The sequence below is a fragment of the Ornithorhynchus anatinus genome, chromosome 9, assembly GCF_004115215.2.
Source record: "Ornithorhynchus anatinus isolate Pmale09 chromosome 9, mOrnAna1.pri.v4, whole genome shotgun sequence".
NCBI classification, from domain to species: Eukaryota; Metazoa; Chordata; class Mammalia; order Monotremata; family Ornithorhynchidae; genus Ornithorhynchus; species Ornithorhynchus anatinus.
The window spans coordinates 16,579,008-16,604,487 of NC_041736.1; the positions used below are offsets into that span (position 1 = coordinate 16,579,008).

The 25,480-nt window shown below is 41.8% G+C and overlaps 1 protein-coding gene across 3 annotated transcripts in view; it reads right to left on the bottom strand.

Moving 5' to 3' along the window:
* The window catches only part of TLK1 (tousled like kinase 1), a 127,357-nt gene that overhangs the window by 54,279 nt on the left and 47,598 nt on the right, over positions 1-25,480 (bottom strand). The window lies entirely within an intron of this gene.

The window sequence follows — 25,480 nt, forward strand, 5'->3', positions numbered from 1 at the left end:
ACACTCAACCAACCTGAATCCAGAAATGCGTGGGTATGATACTCAGAAAATCTATTTAATAAAAATGGACACACAAGAGTGCTACAATAAATCCAGATTTACTTCAACATTTCATTTTTTGCTTCCTCCCCAAGTTTCATTATGCTTTGTGAAGATCAAATCATGCCAGATCATTTAATTTCTTTCAATCATGGTGCCAGACCATGTAGACTAGTGGGGAATCAATTGATGCAATCTTTCAAGACTTCAGGGCTTCAGATTCTGTTCTATAAAGCATTCGCCTTGATCAGTGCTCCACCATGAAGCCACAGAAAGATGCAGCCAGACAAGAGAAACGGTATGTATATTTTATTTCCTGTGAATATTTCTTGGATTTCTGCTAACTTGCCTTTACTGGCCTGAATTTGCAAAAGTGACAGCTACAGAAACATCACAGGAAAATATTCTGTATGAACTGCTGCATTTGACCACTCTACTGCTATAGGGATGAACAGCTGGCTTAAAGGGCAAGTTAGGAAATGTGGGTGTCAACCTAGGGAGCACAGGTTGTGATGCTCTAGTGACCAATCCTGCTCAGAAGTTTTATCAATGTCCTAAACAAAAGAATCCAGAAGGTACTAATTTAATTTGCAAGTGACACTAAATTGATGGGGATGTTAATGCTTAAGATAGAAATAAAATTCAAAATGACATAAATGAGAAAAATGTTCCTTCATATGTAAGATGAAATTCAACTAGAACAAGTACCAGGAGCTGTGCGTGAAGATATATACAGTGATGTCGCTCCAATCCCTGCAGATCTAATGACAGGTAGTTATTTGCATCATATGCATGGAAAGATCATTCCATGCTACACGGTTGCATATTGGTTATTCGTGGTGCCTGGCACTGCTTTGGTCTTCTGGGATTCAGCTCGGGAAGGACTCAGGGTGAGCCCACGACTGGTCCACTGGGGCAGTGAGCTGCTCCTAGCTGCTAAGCAGCCTGGACTCCTAAGAGACTTTACAGAAGTGGCACCAAGTTTACCAAATCTGTACTTCCTTTTTTACCCTGGCTTTTACATGTACTCTTCCACTGTGCCCGTTCCTTTCCATTCGTTCTGTTATCTTTTTCCTTTCCGATTCTCCTTTCATTCATTCAATAGTATTTATTGAGCGCTTAACTATGTGCAGAGCACTGTACTAAGCGCTTGGAATGTACAAGTCGGCAACAGATAGAGACAGTCCCTGCCCTTTGACGGGCTTACAGTCTAATCGGGGGAGACAGGCGGACAAGAACAATGGCAATAAAGTCGAGGGGAAGAACATCTCATAAAAACAATGGCAACTAAATAGAATCAGGGTGATGTACATCTCATTAAACAAAATAAACAAAATAAATAGGGTGATGAAGATATATACAGTCGAGCGGACGAGTACAGCGCTGAGGGGGTGGGATGGGAGAGGGGGAGGAGGAGAGGGAAAGAGGGGAGAAGCAGGTTTAGCTATGGAGAGGTGAAGGGGGGGTAGAGGGAGCAGAGGGAAAAAGGGGGGAGCTCAGTCTGGGAAGGCCTCTTGGAGGAGGTGAGTTTTAAGTAGGGATTTGAAGAGGGGAAGAGAATTAGATTGTCTGAGGTGAAGAGGGAGGGCATTCCAGGACCGCGGGAGGACGTGGCCCAGGGGTCGACCTGCGGGATAGGCGAGACAGAGGGACGGTGAGGAAGTGGGCGGCAGAGGAGCGGAGCGTGCGGGGTGGGCGGTAGAAAGAGAGGAGGGAGGAGAGGTAGGAAGGGACAAGGTGATGGAGAGCCTCGAAGCCTAGAGTGAGTTTTTGTTTGGAGCGGAGGTAGGTTGATAGGCAACCACTGGAGGTGTTTAAGAAGGGGAGTGAAATTCCCAGATCGTTTCTGCAGGAAGATGAGCCAGGCAGCGGAGTGAAGAATAGACTGGAGCGGGGCGAGAGAGGAGGAAGGGAGATCAGAGAGAAGGCTGACACAGTAGTCTAGCCGGGATATAACACGAGCTGACTCCCCCCCTCCCATCTTAGCTCTATCTGAAACTCTTTCTTCCTAAGGGAAGTATGTGCCCTTCCTAGTTGTATGAGGGCTTTTTTCCTATTGGCTTTGGCTTGTTCACCCTCCCTTCGTTTTCCTGGACTTTATCCTTTCTCACTTCCTTTACCTCTCTCCTGTCAATCTTCTCCATTTCTTCTTCTCTCTGGCTATAGTCTGTCTTCCTCCTAGAGCTCCCTCTTTGTTTCCATTTTGTTCTTTTCCCAAACTGTTCCCTTCTTCATTACAGGGCTCTTGGGAGGGGATCTGGCCACAGGATCAGGGGTAGGAACATGTAGGAACAGCTGATGAGCCATTGCCAGAAATTGTGAACCATTAAAACTTCCACAATAACTGCTAAAGAAGGAAGTCTGTCATGATACTGTGGAACAGGTCTTTGTGGGTCCTCTTCCACAGTGACCACAACAGGCAATCTTGCATTTATTTATATATGCATATAAATAAAAAAATAAAAATCCATAAAGAACTGTGTTAAGGAGAAGGTAAAAACAAAAGTCAAGACACTCAACACCCATTCCCTATCCCTAAATGCCTGCAAGGAAATAAATACCAGGTAGGAACAGAAGAAGGGAAAGGGGACAGGGGATGGAGAGAGTGAAAAAGAGCATAACATATACGTCAATTGTAAGGAATGAGTATGTCTGCTTTGCTTTTCCAAAACAATTCACATATGAATCCTCTTAAAAACAAACTGTTCAGTGCAAACAGCAAAATAAAAGACAATTTTTTCAGACATGTAGTAGTGCTACATTCTTCTTGTTCACAGACTGTACTGCTGGTGGTGGGTGGCGTTTTACTTAGACTAGCCGAAAGATAGTCTTTGCCACATGTACTGGTTAACGCTCAGGGATGGTAGAACACTCTTTTTAATCAGGGAGAGGCTGCAAATTCCTAAATAGGACTTTTAGGACAAGGAGAATACTTACCAAAAGTTGCTTTTGTTTATCCAGATCCTAAGAGGTTAACAGAAACCCAATTAAACAGGACTTTATAGCTGGGTGGAGGTGGTGCTAGAGTAAGGCCATGCACTTTGTTCGTCCAACTGGGGAGATGGATTGACTGGTTTCCATGTAGCTAACAGCCCACTCTGAGGGGTGGCTGGCAGGGGTGCCGAATAGGTTTACTGAACAGGAAATCTTGAGTCACCCTCACTGGCACACACAGCTGTGCTCTCAACCATTTCATTAGCCATTGTTGAGGTGGCATCCACTTTAGCCATCTGTAGGGTTGGGGCTTTGTTTTTTGCTACTCAGGGGGGTTGAGTATTTAGACACACTAGATGGGTACATCACGTGGCAGATAAAGTAACACCCAGTCCTCATAAAGTGGACGTTATATTCTTGCAGAACCCCATGTTAAGTAAAGCACAAGTCCTGTACACACCACTAGATGTATGCACCCTATCATTTCTTCCAACACCATGGAAGGAAGAGGAGGATGAAGCAGTACCAATGGTGCAGCCAGGGGAAATTGAGTCACTGAGTGCCCTACTGTGGACATAGAACTGTAGCACTTGGAAAAGTGATGATGACGATGATGAAGACTCAGGATCAAGAACTTGTGTGAAGGAAATGATTACATTACAAGAGACACAGCCTCAAGGGCCAGATTACTTTCCTCTCCTTTCCTGAGAGTTAAGACAGCAAGAAGAAAAAAACAAAACAAAACAAAAAAACAGACTGGGAAAACACACCAAGAGTTAAATACCACACCAAGGGAAAAGTTACAGAAACGATAACTTCAGAAAGTCCAAATAAAAACAATGAACAATTCATGAAAATATGCTGTAAATGAAATACAAAGAAGGAAAAAAAGCAGAAAGGCTAAATAATTTGACATACAATTTGGCAAGATAATGACAATAATCAGACTAACATTGACAGAATCTGTGTGTTTTCAGGTCCTAATAATAATAATACTTTAGTGCTCAGTAAGCAGGGTACTAAGCACTGAGGTAGATACAATATATTCAGGTTGGACACAGTCCCTATCCCATATGGGGGTTCACAGTCTAAGCAGGAGGGATACCAAGTATTGAATACCCATTTTACAGATGAGGGAACTGAGGCACAGAGAGGTTAAGTGACTTGCACAAGGTTAACAGGCAAGTGACAGAGCCAAGATTGGAACCCAGGTCTTCTGATTCCCAGGCCCTAGGTCCTTCCACTGGGACACGCTGCTGGCACAAAAGCAAAACTGGGGGGCTAATCTTTGACTGGTTGAAAATGTTCTGCTGTGCATTCCTTGTAACTTACAGTTCCTTCAGAGTACTATTTAGCTGCAATAGAATTTGCCTTCAAGCACTCTATAAAGGAATGAATCCAATCAACTATAAAGCTAACATGCAGAAAATCTGTAGTAGGCAGATCTTCCAAAGCAGCATTAAGAATTAATCACATGTGTTTCTTTCCCCAGTCATCTATAATTCTGAAACAAAATACAGGCTTGACATTAGTAGAAGAAATCTACCCAATCTAAATTCGTAACGAAGTTTCTCACTGCCATGAAAATGTCTCTGGCACACTAATCGAATCCTTTTTTGTTGTTCCTTAAATTATTCTCCTTTCTTAACTAGGAGTTCTTTGCAGTTACTACAAAAGGAGGAAATCCCCTAAAACACTGCTAATTTTCGTTATTTTACTATTCAACAAGAGGGCCCAAGCTGGTTTCCAACCTTGAAAGGCTTTCCAGCGGAAATGGCTTCTTTGTTTAAGAGGGCTAGAGCCTTTTTCTGCCTTGCAACCCTCCAAGCACGGATATTTGGATGCAGATAATGGGTGGAACTGAATTGGGAACTTTAATGAAAAGAGGCAAGGCTTTGCCTGGTGGGGGTCAGTTTTTCTGATGTTTGGGAAGTTAAATCAAGAGATCTTGAGTCTTCTGGAGTTTAAACTAATCTGATAGATTCAACCGGTAAAAACTGGTTGTCTGTGTAGGGGATCTACAGTTCTTCCTCAACCTCCCTGCCACTCAAGTAGAGGCATTCCAAGTTGTGACCTTTTACTTCTGTCCTCCTTATCCACAGCCTATCACCTTTCCAAAACCTTCTCTCCTTTTTCAGTTAACCATCTTTTCAACTGTGATGTGACCAGCAGATGGGCTTTTCTCCAAAGCATTACTCGGTACCCATAAAGACTGTGGTATGGCAAGGGGATACATTCAGTCGGGTTTGATGGAAAAAACAAACAAAACCTCATGTGACATAAAAACTACTTGTAGAAAAGCAAGAAATGTGTCAGCATTTCCTCACATTCATTCATTTGATCATATTTACTGAGCAGTTCCTGTGTGCAGAGCACTTTTCTTTTGGTTATAAAAAATGGGAGGTCTACAAAAATGTATGATGGGATATGCAGGTCAAGTTAATAAAAGGAACAGTATTTCTGAGGAGCTGGGATAAAAGGTCCAGGGGTACTCTGACCAAACGAAGAAACTTTACTCATCATTAAAGAAGCTATATGGCCCTACCATAGCCCAAAAGGAATCTTGCACAGATTTTGAGAACTTGACCTCATATCACCTTTTGACCATACCTTCCCCATCAAGGATAATGTCTATTGAACAAAAAAAAAAGTATAAAGGCATGATTTTTTAAGTTCCTACTTTAAAGGAAGAAACTTCTGCAGTCAAAACCATGCTACACCTATAGGAAGGCACTAAATAAGCCCTGTTGATGGTGATACTTTTTCAGTGAACTCATAAGGATTTGGGAGTAAAATCAATCAGTGGTATTTATTGAGCACTTGTGCACAGAGCACTCTATTAAGCCCTATGGAGAGCAGACTATGATAGAGTTGTCATAAACAATCCTTGCCCACAAGGAGCTTACAGTCTACAGCAAATCAAAAGGTTTTCAATTTTAAATTAGAACCACGACACACAAGACCCTAGCACTTCCTATACTTAACTCCCTTAAGCTTTTCATTTATTTGCAGATACTTTTAAGTTGGAGATTCCACATATTCCTTTCTCTTTGTGTTCCAGACACTTTTAGATATCTCTCAATTTTTGTCCAGAGAAGGTAAAAATAAAGTGCTTATCTTTCCAGGAAGCATTAGGCAATTCAGTTATCAATTTCTTCTGGAAAAGATAAGATACATATTCTACCTGAGAAAATGACAGGTGGAAAAACAAAAGGAGCCTAACATCTGTACCTAGCTAATTTAACTTCATACCACAGAATATGATGGCCTGCTGCCCAAATTTTTTAAATATTACACACAAAAACTAAAATAAAAATGCCTTTATAAATCTTGTACACATTTCAATTTCAAAAGTACCTTAAGTTTACACCTCTGCACATCCACTTTTGTTAGTCACGAGCACATACTTATTAAGCTTGTGGTTTATGACTATAAAAACTGTTAGTTAAAAATTATAACATTTTTAAAAAATCAATAACTCCATTATACCCTCTAATGAATCAACTTGTGAGTTTTCAATAGATGACACTGATCTTTCTGGAAGTCATGGACCACAATACCATTTAATTGACATTAAGTGGCAATGTGGTTAAAAATACTAATTAGAAATCAAATTGGGTGTTACCAAGTAATCAATATAAACCCATTATATTTTTTTAAGAGTGGGGCTTTTAACAGACCATTTTGGAGTTGGCTGAGCAAATTTCCTGGAACCCTGTGTCACCGCGGCACTCCCCTCCGCCCCCAAACACACACACCCCACCCCCACCAGGCTCTTTCAAATCGCAGCTCCCTGGGTCCTACTCCTGGACAAGCCCTGGCCCAGCACCAGGGGCTGGAAGAATCTAAGCCACTCCACAGCATTCCCTGAACCTCTCTCTCCATTAGTCAAGCAAATCCATCACGGCTGCTACTCTCCCTATGCGAAATCCACAGCCCTCAGCATCCTCCTCTACCAGACCACACTGCTGCCTCCCTGTGAACCTGATCCCGCTCCCCTCCATTTCTCCACGGAACCTCCATCTCAATCTGCCTCACACCTCCCCTGTGGGAATGAGAAAAGTAGGCACAGAACACCACCTCCACAAAACCTCAGGAAGTCTGTTGTGGCTGCTGCTCTACTGGTCACTGTGGTTGTGGATGTGACTGTGAACTCAGCCGTGAGGGGCCTGAAATTCTTCTTCTTCACTCAGAGTACCTTACAGATCTTTGTTTTTCTGTTTTGTTTCATCCCTCCTTTTTGATCAATCAATGGTATTTGAGCATTTCCAGTACACAGACCACTCTATAAGTGCTTGAGACAATGATCCCTACCCAAAAAGAGTTTACAGTCTACAGGAGGTGAAACACATTAAAATAAATCAGAGAGAGGGGAAATAGTAGAGTAAAAGAATATCTGCTCTCCTTTGTATGTCTGTTGCCAGCCCCCTCTCCCCACTTTCCATTTTTAGACTGTGAGCCCCATGAGGGTCAGAGAATTTCTTGATTCTTTCTCAGTGTGTGTACTCATTCCACCCACATATTCAACCTGTCACCAAATCCTGTCAGTTCTGACCTCGCAACATTGCTAAAATCTACCCTTTCCTCTCCATCCAATCTGCTTACCATGCTGATCCAAGCACTTATCTTCTCCTGTCTTGACTGTTCCATCTGCCTCCCTGCTGACTTCCCAGACTCCTGCCTCTCCTGCCTCTATTCCATACTAAGCCTAAGGGCCTTAAAGGCAATGGTTAGGAACTTCTGCTTGAAGAAAGGAATGGACAACCATTGGAGGTTTGTGAGGAGTGGGGAGAAATGTACACAATGACATCCTTGAAAAACGATCAGGGCGGCAGAGTTAAGGATGGACTGGAGAAAGGAGAGACTGGAGGCAAGGAGATCAATGAAAAGACCAACACAGGAGCCAAGCCAGTATCTGGCCAGTGACTGGACTGGTGTGGTGGCTGCTTGGATGGTGATGGGGGCAGATTTTGGAAATGTGGTGTGGAAATACCTAGCAGGACTCAGTGAGCCTTTATCACAGCCTGCTCTGTGATAAAACAAGTCACATAACCACTTTGTGTCTTAGTTTGTAAAATGGGGATGAGATACTTGTTCTCCCCACTTCGAGTGGCACAGGATCACTGTGTCTGATCTGATTAACCTGATTCTACTCCAGCACTTAACACAGTAGTTGGCACACGGCAAACAGCAACGATCTCTTCCTAAGTATATATACACACTAACTGAAAAATGGTGACAGGCACACAAGAATCTTACAATTAACTAGATGACTAACCTAAAAAATTTTATACTAAAACTTTTTTGGATAACACAGCCTCCATTTTCACAGATAATTTTACTGAATTTTGGGGTCTTATGAAAGAGCATTTCTCACTGAAAGAACATTATTTTTAGCAAAGAGAAAGTTATGAAGAGAAGTCCTAATTCACTTCTGGTTTTTGAAGTCACTTATTATAAGTTGCAGTCAACAGAATCAAAACGGAGTTATTCATTAGCAAAAATGAAAATTGCCTGAGGTTGTGAGTGTACAGATGCCTTCACCACAACCAAAGGGAGATCATTTACATACTTAGATTAGCATTTACATTAATTTTCCTAATAGAAGTGGAACAGAAAAGGTAAACAGGCCTCAACAATTTTCCTCCTCTCTAAAAATCAGGAATTTCAAGAGAGATCATACTTCCTTCCTTCCAATTACTTAACTTCTAACAGACTTTCAATTCAACAAGTTCTCCATTTAAAAAACAACCATATCAGAATCACTAGCAATGCAGCCTTCTAGGAGAAATGGGGGGAAGAAAGAGAGAAAACCTAGATGTGCCTTCCTTCTGCAATTCTCTTCCATCAGAACTATCCCTAGCCCAAGGGAAAAATATTTCCCAAGTACAAAATAAAAGCACCATCCAACCAAGACTAGATCAAAGGCCATGGGAGGAGCCAAGGGTAGTAGGCTTTGTAACAGAGGCCATCCCAGCCAAAGTCGACAGTCTCCACAAACCACAGGAAAACCTCTACCCTGGCCCCATATGTTTCCGTCCCTGACACTGCCAGGGCTATTTTTAGCTCCAGAAGCAGCAGCCAGAAGAGAAGGAAGTGTGGGAGGTGAGGAGGGAAGGGATGCTACTGGGAGGCAGTCTGAAGTCTTCTGAAGGGTGGTAGTCCCTGGACCGTAGGCCCCTTAATCCTGTGGGGACTGGTGCAGTGGTCACCGTTGTATCCCCCAAAATGGTCTCTTTTGGTGAACATGACAGAAATGGCAGAAAAGGTCTTTGTAGCCCCATGCCACCTGCACATAGTAATTTGGGAGAAAAATCAACAAAGGTGGCAGCTTGCTCTCCCTCCTCTTGTCTTGTCTTATGCTGTCGAGTCGTTTCTGACCCACAGCAACTCCATGGACACATCTGTCCCAGAACGCCCCACTCTCCATCTGAAATAGAGTTTTCTTGGTAAAAACATACGTAAGTGGTTTACCATTGCTTCCTTCCGCATAGGAAACTTGAGTCTCCACCCTCGACTCTCTCCCATGCCGTTGCTGCCTAGCACAGGTGAATTTTGACTTGTAGTAGATTGTCTTCCACTTACTAGCCACTGGCCAGGTTAGGAGTGGAATGGATATGCCTCTGCTTGATTCTCCCTCTCGCTGTCAAGATTGGTAGAGTACTGGAAACTGACCCTGAGAGTTTTCTCCCTCCTTCAGGTCATAAGAATTGTAAGGAGAATGACTGCATCCAATGTGCTTTAGGAATTTTTTTTTTTTTTAAAGCAGTGCAGCTGATCAAATCTGTCAAAGCCCTAAAATTTCCCTCTCTCTAGGTATATGCCTTCAGGACTGCACCAACCTGAAAATAAACCAGAAAAGACCAAAAGGGAATTCCAATGACCCATGCCAACGTCCAAGGCCAATCCCATCCATCTCACCTGCCAGCTCAGTGGGTAGAAAGTTCAAAAACAGAAGTGGATGGAGCATGTCCATAGAGTAATGCAGTGCTACCTCTGTTTTAATTTTGGATTAGTAGTATGCGAAGCCGTGCTATCCGGATCTATGACGCAATGGATACGCCTAGTTGTCTTCCTGATGTGCCTGCCACCCATGAAAGTGAAACACTAAAAGAATTCCAGAAGGTGTCCTAAACCACCTATATTAGGATAACTTTAGAAGCTGTGCCACAGGACCGCTGGGTACCATACAAATTAGCTAGGGCATCTCTAGCCATCATCATTTTTGGGGGATAGGGCTGATTCCATAGTATGTCAGGGAGCTATTTAGACAAAATGGAATGCACAGTCGGTTCTGTAACATGGGGGTTACACTCTTGGCCCACTCCAAGTTAAAGAAAAACCTACATTTTGCTGGACCAATGTGCACCATGTACATAGCCATTTCTTCCAACATGACATAATAACCAGACAACGTGCACAGTGGAGGGGAGCAACAGAGAGAAACATTTCTAATTCTATAATAATGTTTTAACCAGAATCTCTTGTGAAAATATGCATTATGGTAAATTGTCTATACATATAAAACCACAGAAAAGTGTGTCCAAAATGACCAGGTGGCAACCAACATCCAGTTCACACTGTTCCCTCATAATAGTACACTGACAGAGTTCATGCTTTCTTGGTTCCAACTAAACAAGAAAATAATTCATCAAGTGTAAAACCAGAATAAAAGTAGATAACAAAACTGTCCCATTTAAACAGATATTCAGCCCCCATAATTGTTGATTTTCAACAATTCTCAAACTAACTAGTGTTTTCAGATCTTGGGATGTTGCTAATCTCTTCTTATTAAAAAGTTAACACAACAGTTCAGGTCTGATGAAATTGGTGACTGAAGAAAGATGCTAACTCCAGTTACAGGCATAAAAACCTGAATACTTGAAAAACCCTGAATTCTGCATGTGGAATTCCTCTGACTTTGAAAAAACTCACTCTATTCAGCTCTAATATTAATCTCATTCTGTTCAAGGTAAGACTTGTGTGTCCCCTTGAATTCACTCATCTTCCCGTAAGCATTTTAAGTGGACGGAATTCTTGGGGGTAGGCCATTTTCAATTTATACTGAGTTTATTCCAAACAGAACCTATGCTGCTCCCTCTTCTAGATCACTAGCTTGTTTTGTGGTTTGTTTGTTTTAAATTGATGAGGAAGCTCTGAAGTTACTCAGTGCTGTCTGGCACTGCTCTTATTGTACTGTGCAAGTTGAGAGCTGAAACAGTGATGAAAATTCCTGGAAGCTCCCACATTTGTTTTTCAATCAATTAATCTTATTTACTGAGCGCTTACTGTGTACAGAGCACCGCACAAAGCGCTTCTGAGGCCTGCCCAGCTTCAGTCCTTTGAGTCTGATCACACAATATAATCTTCAAGTCTAGGTAGAAAACAAATTGTAAGGGTTGTGTTTGTGGCACAGTTGTGTTTGTTTGTTGCACAGTTGGAGATTCCACACTTTCTCTCAATGCCTAATACTGCAATTTTTAAGAACAATGCAAAATCTCAAGTAGGGAAAAATCTAGCATGACCCAACTCAATTTGACATGAGTAATTTTAGTATTCTGCATAATTACTTACTTCAGGCCAGATGTTCAAAGGATCTCGGATCAGATTGGTATTACCCTGATGTAAAACAAAGGCTTTTACGCTTTTAACTAGATGTCCAGGTTAAATGATTTGGAGTTTTAGGCAAAAGGGGCAAATATATGGGAGCCAGAAAGCAGGCAGATAGCATCTAATCAAAAGACATGAAAAAAGAGAAGGGGTAAAGAATATGACAAGATATTAATTAGGAAATTGGCCATCTGGCATTTGTCCCATCCTTTTAGCCCCACAGCACTTATTGCATATATTTACAAATTCTATATTATAAATTATTTGTATTAATTTCTGTCTCCCCCTCTATACTGCAAACTTCCTGTGGGCAGGGATTGTGTCTCCCAACTCTTTTGAAGTGTACTCTCCAAAGTGTTTAGTACAGTGCTCTGCACATAGTAAGCACTCAATAATTACACCGATCGACTGATCTACACAGCCTCTTGATTTCAGATGTAAAGCCCATGTCCTTCACATCTTCCTGCACCTTCCCTATTCTTTTTAACGAAAAGGAAGATAGACCATCTGTAGCTAAATGGAAGAACCAGACTAACAAGTCAATATAATCTTTAAACACATCCAAAGCAAAGTCCAAATCTCACTGGAGGTTCAAAGAAAAAGAACCAAAATGAACAATTCTGAACAAATTACTTCCCCTACCCCTCCAGAAAAATGCAGATGTGTTTGTCTAATTTATTTGGCTTTCTCAATTTGTCTATCACAACAATTCTAGCTATTTCAAAAGATTTTTAGAAAAGAGCTTCACAGAAAATAACAAACTCATGTATGTCCCTGTGAAAATGCCCTGCTTAATTTATTTCCACATTGAATGGCAATGATTATGTTTGAGGGCAAGGGTCTGCAATCTACCTGGTTCTTTTTAGAATCAGATATAGCTCTCTAAACATGGGGTGAGGCATGAAGCATTTTAAAATGTTACATACACAATTAAATAAGCTCCATAAGTTTACATCTACAGATATGTACATAACTGCTGTGGGGCTGAGAGGGTGGGGCGAATTTCAAGTGCCCAATTTCCTAATTAGTATCTTGTCATCTTCTTCCTTATCCATTCTCTTCTTTTACATCCTTCATACTTAAGTGCTATCTGCTCACTGGCTCCTATGTACTTACCCAGTTGAGGTTCTGTGCATTAACTATTCAGTGTTTGCCTGTTCTAGAGAGCATTCATATGATAGGCATAGGATTACAAACTGGTTAAAACACTATCCATGGAGAATAAGCTTAAAGAATGTCAAGATTAAGCATTAGCCTACACTGTGGTAACATAACCCACAACCAAAAAATTTCATTGGCAACACACAGTCTACTGAAGTCATACAATCCCAAGACCCAGGCAGTACACTATCTATCTAACAATACTTGGTGAATCAAATGCAAGGGAACTACTAAAAAAAAAAGTATATTAACTACGCTTTCAAACGTGTCCAAACCCTCCAGTTTTCACCCCAACTCCTTCTTACCATTCCTTTCCAAACCCCTCTTCACTCAAACAACAGACTCTACTCCATCATAATCCTTCTAGAACTTTCAGCAGCCTTCACCACTATCCTTTCCTAGTTATCCTCCTATCTCTCCTAACTCTTCCTGTCTTCTAACTGTCCACCCCTAACTGGGGGGGGGGGGGGGGGGGCTCCCTCAAGGCTCAGTTCTGGTTCCCTTTCTATTCTCCATCTAACACCTAGTTCTTTGGAGAACTCATTCTCTTCCAAGCTTTACAAGTGATCTAATCTACCTCTCCCCTCCTCTGCATTCTCCCCATCTTCAGGACATCTCTACTTGGATGACCCACCCCCAACACTTCACACTTAATATATCCAGAACAGAACTCTTTATTTTCCCACTCAAACCTTCTCCCCTGACTTTCCCGCCACTGTGGACACCACCATCATCCTCCCAGTCTCAAACCTGCAACTAATTGTATTTATTGAGAGCTTACTATATGCAAGACAATGTAGTAAGCGCTTGGGAGAGTACAACGCAACGACAGACATATTCTCTGCCCACAACGAACTCAGACTCCAGAAGAATCATGGCACTGCCCTCAACTCATCTCCTTTGTTCAACCCACATATTCAGCCTGTCACCAAACCATGGAGAACAGCATGGTCTAGTGGAAAATGCCTGGGTCTGGGAGTCAGGGGTTCTGTTTTCTTATCCTGCCTCTGCCGATTGATTGCTGTGTGATCTTTAGTAAGTTCCTTAACTTCTCTGTGCCTCAGTTTCCTCAAGTGCAAAATGGGATTAACATCTATTCTCCCTCCTACTTTGACCGTGAGCCACATGAGGGAAAGGGGCTGTGTCCAAACTAATTAATTTGTACCTCGGCTGGGCCAGGATCCGAATTTCCACACAGTGCAGACCTCTAACTTGGCTGAACCATTTTGTTTTAGCGAGACAGGCGGCTGTAAAGGCCACCCTGTTAAATGTCTGCTAGTTGTATCCTGTTTGAAACGATTCTTTTCCCTCTTACGCTGGTGATTTTGTGGAGTCCATTAAGAATAGGATATCTCTTTTTATGGTGTCTTCTTATACTGTTCCTAAGGCAATTTTATGCACATTTTTCTAATGTTGAGTCTCACAAATGGCTGTCAACCATAAAATTATAAGGCATTACTCAAGGTCTTTATCAATACTTCCTTGTATTACTATTTTATTAAATCTGTAGTCAGCAGACTTGTGAGGAGGGGATGTCTTAATAGATGGCTTGGGAAAGCAGGAACAGTTGTCAAAAAATGGCAAAAAGTCTTCAGTAATACATCCACCATGTAACAGATCAAAACCAATATCTAATAGTGGCACAGCATTACATGGTTAGACAAAAATCTTCATCGAAACCATATTCATTACAATCCACTTTTCTGGCCTCATCATCTAAGGAGGACAGACTAAAGTGGGATAGCAAAGATACTACATTTCAGTGAAATGGATACACGAAGAGACTGTAAATAATCAAGGGCACACTGCAGGACAATTTGAAACTATTTAACAGCCAACTGTAATTGGCGGAGCAACAACAAATACCTCATGCTAGTGTGACCTTAATGCAAGTCCTAAAGCAAGTGGTAGCTGAAATGGCTTCATTTGGATAAACAGCAATCTGTGGGGAAAAAAAACCTACCAGCAGTGACCACAGTTACCAACGAAATGAAATGCATCTTTTGAAGTACTTGATGTGGTGTAGGAGCACCAAGTGTCACTTTAACCTTTAAAGTTCTACTCGACCACAAAACACCCCCCAAAAATGATCATTTCCTGGCTGGTTATCTTTGTCCTACCCACCTCAGTCTGCCAATGCTGCTGGGATAGAACAGAAACATGGAGTAGTGGCTGTCTAACCACCTCCTGTCCTCATGTGAAACAAGAAACACAACTTGGGCTCCCTCTGACTATCTTGGCAGTTCGTCAGTAAAAGGAGCAGAAGGGTGAGAAGGGACTTGGTCACTGGTGAGCATCTTGATCACATTCATTAATCGTGGTTTTCATATAATAATAATAATAAAAATTGTGGTATTTTTAAGCACTTACTATGTGCCAAGCACTGCACTAAGCGCTACTGCTGCTATAAGCAAATCAGGTTGGACACAATCCCTGTCCCATGTGGGGCTCACAGTCTCAATCACCATTTTACAGATAAGGTAACTGAGGCCCAGAGAAGTCAAGTGACTTGCTCAAGGTCACATGGCAGACATGCAGCGAAGCCTGGATTAGAAGCCATGACCTTCTGACTCCTAGGCCTATGCTCTAACCACTAGGCCATGCTGCTTCTCTATTATCTATTATTATCTGTTATCAGAGAAAACTAAATGCAATCCACATATCACATACTGCTTAGGAATTCCCTCTCAGCTCTTTATGGCTATGAAGGCCAAAAAAATCAAGGAAGAAACTTTTTGAAGTATTGTCCCATCCAGGCATTCTGATTCCACTCTGCCCTTCCTTACAACTGTTTTGTAACCAGATGGCTTAAAGGGGAAGGGAGAGGAAAGGTATAGGAGGAGGGGAACCGAAAGTTTCATCGGTAAATGTTTCTGGAAATCATAGCTCTTGGATTCCAGATATTTTCAGAACATTTATTTCAGGGAAATCCATGTTTAGAAAGTAAACGTAAGACAAATAATACACAATATGTTTGTGAAACCTGAATTTCCACCATAAAGTGTTTTAGATCTTTGAAGAAGATGATGCTCAAATGTATTAAGTAGGGTGACTGTAATGCCTGAATTTCCACCATAATTCAGGCATTACAGTCACCCTACTTAATACATTTGAGCATCATTTTCTTTAAAGATCTAAAACACATTTCCCTGTCAGCTCCCTAAGACTAAAAACTTCTTCAGAGGTGACATCACACATAGTAACACCCTTTGTAAGGGACAACCCTAGCATCCTTGAAAATGGGAATGGGTGCTAGGTTAATCAATAATACTGGGTACTGAGAACGAAAACTGCCTAGCAGTGAGCTTTTCATAGGCACACTGCTAACAGGAGGAAAGTCCCAGGACCATCAAAGGAGCACACCTATGGGGAAAGAGACAGCTTACATCCAAAGCTGTTTGCTTAAACTTTCTGCTAATCTGATTAGCAAACCCCCAAGGAGAGCTGCTGTACAGCCATTCTGGAAGGACTCAAACATTGAAAGGAAAGCCTTCCCCATGACAGATCAATGAGTAAAGGTTGTCCTTGTGTGGGAATTATCAAAAATCCCAGCTTGTAAAGCTTTCTGGTTATAACAAGCTTTTATTGAATATAGTTGTCCTTGCAACTTGAAAACACAACTGATAGCAAAGTTTACTACAGACACGGGTTGTTGAAAAGGCTAGATAGTCAACTGAACCATGCAGCACACCACACAGAGACTGACTCCTGTTGTGATAATGTTTTTTGGGTTTTTTTGCCTCACACACAGTCTTTCTGTAGTTTGTGCTCAAAATGAACCCGTCCTTTCCCGAATGCAGCATGCCAGCATTGCCTGAGAGGGAGTTTTACAGCATCATGAAATAATTTTTTTCAATCCTCTAGTTTTCATTCATCGCACTTCAGCTCGCCGAAATAATAATAATGGTATTTGTTAAGCACTTACTACGTGTCAAGCACTGTAAGCGCTGGGGTAGCTACAAGTTAATCACATTGTACACAGTTCCTGTTCCACATGTGATTCACAGTCTAAGTAGGAGGGAGGACAGATACTGAATCACTATTTTTACAGATGAGGAAACGGGCCCAGAGAAGTGACAATGTCACGTGGCAGGAAATTGGCAGAGCTGGGATTAGAATCTAGACCTGTACTCTTTCCACTAGGCTTCGCTGCTTTATGCACTAACTTCAATATTAGTCAACTGACTTCACTCAAGACCTCACTGAGATCCTGTCATGCTGATTCATATCGAGTACAGCATCTTAGTGGCCCTGAAAGAACTGCATGTGGCATTTGTCGTGAGTTCAAGTCTTTCAACTATATACAGAAGGCTGGCCTATAGTTTTGCAGACCTTCTGTTTAGTCTGAAGTTTGATGCCACATTGTTGGTTGGTGCAGTGTCTGGGAATCTTCCCCCAAAGAAAAAGCCACTTATATAGTTTTCAATTTCCTGGTCTATTACTGTATTGTTGGAAAGGAAGGTTGCCTCGATAACAGAATTCCATGACACTTCAGTTTTGCTGTGTTGATGGAGTGTAGGGTCATGAGTCGGTCTGTTAGAGAGACCTGCATATTACTTCGGGTTTTTCCAGGTTTATAATCAATTCTATACTCTGGGCTGATTCACAGTCATCTATAATTGTTGAATGGGAAGTTCTGTGGCACAGTTATAGAGCAACTTCGAGAAGCTTTTCTCAAGGACTTTCAATGATGCTCAGAGTCTGCTGAGTTAAAAATTATGTTTCTGATCCTCCAAGAAATTTACACCTCCAGCCTTTGTTGCATACTCCAAATGACTGTGCAGATGATAATAATAATAATACTTGTTATGGGCTTACATATGCCAAACACTCTACTCAGCGCAGAGATAAATACACAGTAATCAGGCTGAACACAGTCCCTGTTCCACCTGGGGCTCACAGTCTAAGTAGGAGGTTAGAATAGGCATAGACTCCCCATTCCACAGATGAAGGGCCTGAAACACAGAGTTGAGCAACTTGCCCAAAGTCACACAGCAGGCAAATAGCTGGGTTGCAATAGAACCCAGGTCCTCTAACTTCCAGGCCTACGCTCTTTCCACTATGTCACACTGATTCTTGAATAAGGTGAACAAGGCTGGAACTTCCACATAGCCCCTTTTTAGTCCTGGTTGGTCCAAAGGATGGGCAACTGAGAACCACTATGAAAATGGAACTCTAGATTAGTGATTGAGAGTAGGGCAGAATCATCTGGGACAAGTCTAAATACATCATCAAGCCCAAGAGTGGAATAAAAACCAGGAGAAGGAAGCACCTGTCTATTAGAATCGTAGTAATAGCTCAAAGGAGGAGGCTGTCATTGAGAAGAGCAAAAGAAGAAGTTGCTTGGAGCCCTGGGGTGATTCAACTGGGTGCAAGCTCTTCCTTAGGAAGTTTTCTTGGGCATCAGGCTGGCAAGACTAGCTCCTCTTTCCCACCTACGCCATCCAGCACTGTCTTATCTCTGAGCAGATATTGCTCCTAACAGATACTAGATTTTAAATACTTCACCTTCAAATTTCTCAGAATTTGTAAAATTTTCATGTTCAAAAAATTAATTTAGCTGCAAATTAAAAATTACTCTCTACATTTCCCTTTATGAGGCCTCATCTGTCTATGCACATTCTGCTGCTCACACATTAAATGAGATTTATTCCCAGGGCAAAGCAACGTCTAGCATGTTCTGACCATAACAGAGACTAATGGGAGAGAAGCAGTAAATTCCCTGTCCCAACTACCATGAATTCTGTATTGAAGGGACCTGAATTAATGGGGATGATGTCGCCAAGAGGTCTTTTAAGTCAGGTCTAGGAAAAAGTATATCCTGTACAGGGAGTTTATACCATTAATGCTTAGGGACTCTCTCTGGCCTTTATCTCATCCAGGTCACTTCTACCTGCCATGGGATCAAGATTTTTGAGCTTCTTTAGACTCATCATCATTGGGTTCAAATCCTATCGTTCTACTCATCCCTATTTTGGTACTATTGCTTGCTGGGGGGAGGATGGAGAGTTGAAGAGCTGAAGAAGTAACTCCTACCCCTTCTCTGCTGCACTCAGCTTAACTTTTGTGAGCCTTTGAGAAAAGTCCCTCCTACTTAATGGCAAACAGAGCATGGTCTGCCTGGGCAGGCACCCCTTAACCTCTACCACTTCCTTCCTCCTCCTGACCTCATACTTTTTACCTTCCACTCCCCACTTTTCTGCCGCCACTGCTAAATAATACCTTTCCTCCCACATTTCACAGTGAGGTCTGAGCGTGAAGCACATCCTTCTTTCCCGTTAAGATAATGCCTTTGCCATCAATGTACAGTATTCCTCCCCAAGAAATCTGGAAGTACCTAAGCCATCATCCACACAGCATCTGCATCCACAACCACCTGCTTGCAATCCATAAATACACACAAGCATCTACCTATGTTTATGGAGAGAGGAAGACATTTCCTCATCCACACACCACTACTCTTTCCCTTCTAGCCACTCCTCCGGGCATCTGACTAGAACTCCGCCGTGATTCCCCCTAAAAATAAGGAGCTCTCCCTCTTTATTCCTGTCCCCTTTAGAAGAACAGATCGTTTATTTCCAAAAAGGATTCTCTAAAGACGGTTAAATGCCAGATCATGACAATACACACACCCACACTTCAACTCCTACCATGCCCAAATGGTATCATTAATCTGAACTTTTTCATAACCTTGGATGAGACAATATAGATTCCTGCAAGAAACGGGATGAAAATCCTGTCCAGGAAACTCTTCCTGCTTCTCTAGTCCTGAACATGCCATAGATTTAAGAAAATTCAACCTACAAGATAATCTGGAAATTAGACAGAAAACACCTTGTGGGAAGGGATCATGGATACTCTCAACAAGACCATCATCATCAAACACTATTTCTTAAGCACACAGCTCTACTAAGAGGTACACGACACTAATCCAACAGATACTTAGCATCCACTGGGTGCACTGTACAAAGCACTTGAGTTTAGTACCATATGTTTACAGTATAAAAATAGGTTAGATCTGGAATGAGAGGGGGAGAGTTAGCAACCATCTCCATAATCAACAATCCAAGTTTTCTGATTTTGCCTAGTTCTTCCAGCGGCCTATCTTCGAACCACAACATATTCCGTATCTACAATCATCAATGACTCCTTTAATCAAATCAGCTAACTTCTTACATCTCTACTGGCTTGAAGTGAAATTTGACATAGAGATCTCATCTCTCCTGAAACAACACAAGTTTTCAAGTCTCCCAGCAGGCAAATAATTTCTTTGCACTTATGCTATGATTGTCACCTCACTCTTAGCAGCAACATTACATCAAATGCCAAAACAACGCCCCCAAGACAATGTTGTAACTTGACTAAATATGAGAAATGTTTTTGTACAGCGGTTATACACAAACTCAAAATAACAGTTATGTGCAGTGGGCACACAGGAACCTTTAACTCACCCTGCAGTTTTATAAGCAATAGAATGACTACAAAAATTAGCTATGTACCCGAAGACCAATATTCTTAACACCTAAAAATGTTTTGGGCAGGAATGAACCATTTAGCAAAAGCATGTTGAAAGACTAAACTTCTTGAGGGCAAGAGCCACATTCATTCTATCCAAGCCTGAGAAATCCCCATAGCAAACACAGGGTGTTCAACACAAGCTTAATGGAGCAAAAAGCTCGAGCACCAACCTTGCAGACTATCATAGCTCGATTTTACAAAACCACAAATTCAAGAAAATATCCAAAACTCTTCAATATGTAAAAGAGTGTGAGCTCCCATTCTAGGACTCTGATTCATTTTTATTGTAGTATTATATTTTGGTTTTTTGATGGCTATTTTTCTTACACAAAGTACCAAGGTGAACACCCCAGAAAATTTCCTTTACAGAGAGGGATGCCCTCTGAAATATTATTAACTTTGCTTAAACTCTGCAAGGAACTTAAGACTCCAAATTTTCCTCCTCCTTTATACATGCCCTTCAGCTTCCTTGTGATTTCTGACTGCTTTATTCCCCTTGCAATTCCACTTTCCTTGCTCTTTATGACTGTTCTGAATACCTCTTCCCAATCCACTTGAGCAGCCCCCTCTCATCTTCCTTCAGCTGTCTGTTGTCCCTTAACTTTCAGATACTTTGAGCCACATTATCTGTTGTTTTCTGCTACTCTAAAACTCTTCCCAACTAAACACAGGTGTATGATAAAAAGATACACTTTTCTCATCTCTGGTTTAAATCCACAGGTGGCCCGTCAGCTGCCTTCCTCTCCCATCCATCCCTGCTACTCATATAGACTTGTTTACATGCCAAATGTAATTTCCTTACAGCCTTCATATTCTCTGAAACTAAAGAAAGAATCGACTTTTAAAGAAGGATAGTTACTAAAAGATCACTTAACTTTATGTACTAGACTTAATGGCACATTTGCCCTTTCAGCAGCAAAATACCTTTAAACTTCCCAAGAGCTAGCACTGAATTCTTTGCTGAGTGTTGGGAGGGTGTGCAACAGGACATTCTAGAGTGTAAGACTGTTGTTGGGTAGGGATTGTCTCTATCTGTTGCCGAACTGTACTTCCCAAGGACTTAGTACAGTGCTCTGCACAGAGTAAGCACTCAATAAATACAACCGAATGAATGAATCCTGAGAAAACCTGATGGCATTAAAATTCAAGTGCCACCTAAATTTCCCCTGCAAAAGGCTGATGCTACAAAACAGTATTTCCCAAAAAAAAGTCTCATTTCCTCCAAAACATGTAGAAATCTACAAATTAATGAAAATGACGGCTTGAAAATTCACTAATCTAAGAAACAGACTGTTTGAATTTCAGAGCAAATAACTACATCATTTATAGATTTTCAGGCCTCTTCCTCCAGCTCCCATTAATTTCTCCCCAATGTTTTTCTGAACATCTCAGAATTACATGAAAGCCAGAAAACCTATTATATACACAGCTGTAAAGACCACTATTTTTTAAAATAATGAATTACAAACAATGCCACAAGTTTATTATTTTTTTTAACTAAGCCCAAACTATACTAAAGCTGTTCTATCAAATATGTGACTAATAGGAAATAAAAGCATTTTGAAGGTTTGCCAGCACTTCAGTTTTCTTTATACATAGGGGGCAACTGCCACAAAGGCATTAAGGAGGGGAAACATTTTCACTATCTCTAAATATAGGGTAACTACATCTCTAACTGTAGTTTACTACCTAAGGGCTTGGATTAGAGACCCAGCGTGGCTCAGTGGAAAGAACCTGGGCTTGGGAGTCAGAAGTCATGGGTTCAAATCCCGGCTCTGCCACTTGTCAGCTGACTCAGGGCAAGTCACTTAACTTCTCTGTGCCTCAGTTACCTCATCTGCAAAATGGGGATGAAGACTGTGAGCCTCACGTGGGACAACTTGATCACCCTGTATCTACCCAGCGCTTGGAACAGTGCTCTGCACATAGTAAGCACTTAACAAATACCAACATTATTATACTATTTCATGAAACCACCAATTTTATCAGATTCACCCACTTATACTTTCATTATGGCCAATCACTTAAATCACACCTCTTCCAGGAAACCTTCCCTGACTAATCTCTCTTTTCAAAACTAGTCACCCTCTGTTCTGCACTAAGTATTAGGGTGGCTACCCCTTAAGTTCTAGGATTTTCTTCCTACCGCAGCTCCACATTACATTAAGCACACTATTTACCCCTCCTGACAGCACCTCTGTACATACCCTTTTACTGTCATGGCCCTTTCATGCAATTTATTTTAGTGCCTGTCTCCTCCGCTATAAGAGCTCCTTGAAGGCTGGAATCATGCTTACCATCCCAAATGTTTTGTACTCTCCCAAGCACTTAGTCAGTAAGCAACAAATACTATTGATTGATCTCTTTATGTGTCTTCACCAGTCTCACCTATTATATTTTAGATGGCAAGCCCCCAAGGGCCAGGGACTGGGTCTCCATCCCACCTTTGTATTTTCTCTTAGCACTTACAACAGAGCTCTGCACCTCTTAAGTGCTTAGTAAACACTATTTTGGCTTTAAAGCACTCAATCCCCCTGCCCCTCCTACCTCACCTCACTACTCTCCTACTACAATCCAGCCCACACACTTCATTCCTCTAATGTTAACCTTCTTACTGTACCTCGATCTCATTTATCTTGCCACAGACCTCTTGCCCACATCCTACCTCTGGCCTGGAACAGCCTCCCTCCTCCTATCAGATAATTGCTCACCCTCACTTCAAAGCCTTATTGAAGGCACATCTCCTCTAAGAAGCCTTCCCTAAGCTCTTCTCTTCTCCCACTCCCTTCTGCATGGCCCTGACTTGCTCCCTTCATTCATCCTCCCTATCCCCACGGGACATATGTACATATCTGTAATTTATTTATTTGTACTAATGTCTGTCTCCCTCTCTAGACTGTGCGCTTGTTGTGGGCAGGGAATGTGCCTGCTGTTATACTGTACTCTCCCAAGCGGTTAGTACAGTGCTTTGCAACACTGAATGAATGACTTCTTACCTATCTGTTAATGGACTGCAAAGGCCAAACCAGACACTGCCTGCAGGGCCATGACAGGATGAGGAGACTCAATTCTCAGGAAATTAAATCATAAAATGTAAAAGGGCTCAGGTGGCCATCTCTTCCTTCTACTGCCAGAAAGCAATAAGGAGGAAAAAAAAAAAGGCTAAATGCCTATTTGCATATACTTTATTTGAAATTATATACAAATAACTATTTATGTACCGTCTCTGTTGCTGAACCAGAATTTTATTAGGCTACTTTTTAAGCATTTACTCTGCACCAGGCACTGTACAGGTATAAGGTTGGACACGGTCCATATCCCACATGGGGCTCCCAATCTTAATTCCCATTTAACAGATGAGGTAACTGAGGCACAGGGAATGCAGTAATTTTCCCAAGGTCACAAGGCGCAGAAAAATGACAAGTGAACTGGGATTAGGACCCAGGTCCTTCTGATTCCCAGGCCCTCGCTGCTTATCTGAATTGGAAACAACACAGTTGTAACCACCAAAGCCATTTAAAGGGGGTAAAGACACAGACTGACAGTGATGGGCTTGGATAAACTAAGCTTAAGGCCTGCCAACAGGTAATCAAAGCTATTCTGAATATACCAGTTTTTGTAGAACGTGGGCGTTCTTAAACTTACCCTGTGTCTGATAGTGTAAGTATATATGTAAGTGTTTCTTGTGATGACATGGAACTCTGCATCCAGACAGTCTTGCATTTTAGAAGAATGTTCCCTAATTCTGCCATCACATTATATCCAAAACATATAGTGATAACACATGTTCTGGCAGAACTAAGTGTACTAGAAAGCTTAGGAGTGGGGCCAGAATGGCCTTGGAAAAAGAGGAGAGAATAGGATGCCTAAGGCTTCGTTGCAATTTTTGGCCTAAAGTTAAGAATGGTCTCTAATAAAACCAAATTATACTCCTGATAGGGTATTTATAATTCCTTTATAATTCCTATCTTTAATATCCTAGTTGCTCGCATACTTGTCTCCATGGCATAGTTTCCCCCAACTCTGATTTTGGGGGAGGAAAAAAAGATGACTTGTAAGCAGTGATAGCACTTCAGGCTGAGGTAGGAAGAAGGGTCTGAAGGTACAATATCACAGATACAGAATCATACTACTGAAGGAGGAAATTTGGGAAAGGACAAAACGCTACAGGTATGGGCTTTGTCTGGGGTTATTTCTTCTAAATGTATGGGGGCACTCTGGCGGAGGAAGAGAGAAGACAGAAGGCACTAATGCAAGAGAGACGCAGTCTGTCATGGTCCTCCGGGAGGCTGGATGATGAATAGAGGGCTAATTTAACATGAGGTCAAAGAAATCATTTTGTGAAAGATCATTTAGCTAGCCAATATGAGGTCATCTCACATCTGAGGGTGAGCAAGCAGATATAGGGGGTGGTTCAGTCCCAGAATGCTGGATGTCATAATCATAAAAGAAAAGCTTCTTGGAGAGTTTGCCAGAAGAATCCAGCTCATAGGGAATTAGGCAAGCCAAAAGTAACCATTAGGGGAAAACCAATCTGTTTTGTGATATGAAACTTTTGAGTAAATGTGTGTGGTACCTTCTTGGGCAAACATGAAACCTGTGAAGGGATGAGGAACTGAAGTGTATAGTACAGTGCTCTGTATACAGAAGGCCCTCAATAAATAAAATTGATTGAAATTAGCTCATTTGTTGTTCATGGGAAATCAATGAACTTTTGGGCATCACTAACCTTTTTTCAAAAAAGTTGCACACTTTGCACCTTGGAGCTTTGACCAGGCTGAATTTGAGGGGGTCAGCCTACCTGGTCCCTCACCACTTTGTTTAAGCCCAAGAAGAACCAATCAAATACCTAAAATTCTGAGGTCTGGACCACAAAACCCCTGTTGGGGGGTGGGGGGCTTTAATGAGGCCATGTCCTCTTGAAATAGCATCTATGCAGTTCCGACTCTGCAGAGCAATGGAGTCCAACAACTGCAACAGTCAGTGGGGAAGGTAAGCGTTCTTGGTTGTGGTTATTCACCCATTCATGGGGGAGAAAGAAAATCAGAGCAAAACACTTGAGTCCCTTTAGCCCCAACGTGCTGGGGGGGGGGGCAAGGTTTTCAGGTGAGACTGGATGGCTGTCTGCTCAAACCCACAGATATGGGTTCCTTGGGCCCCACGAGTAAGCTCAAGTTGTGCAGGGCTCTATCTTCTCAGATAAACACTGACGCTGTAA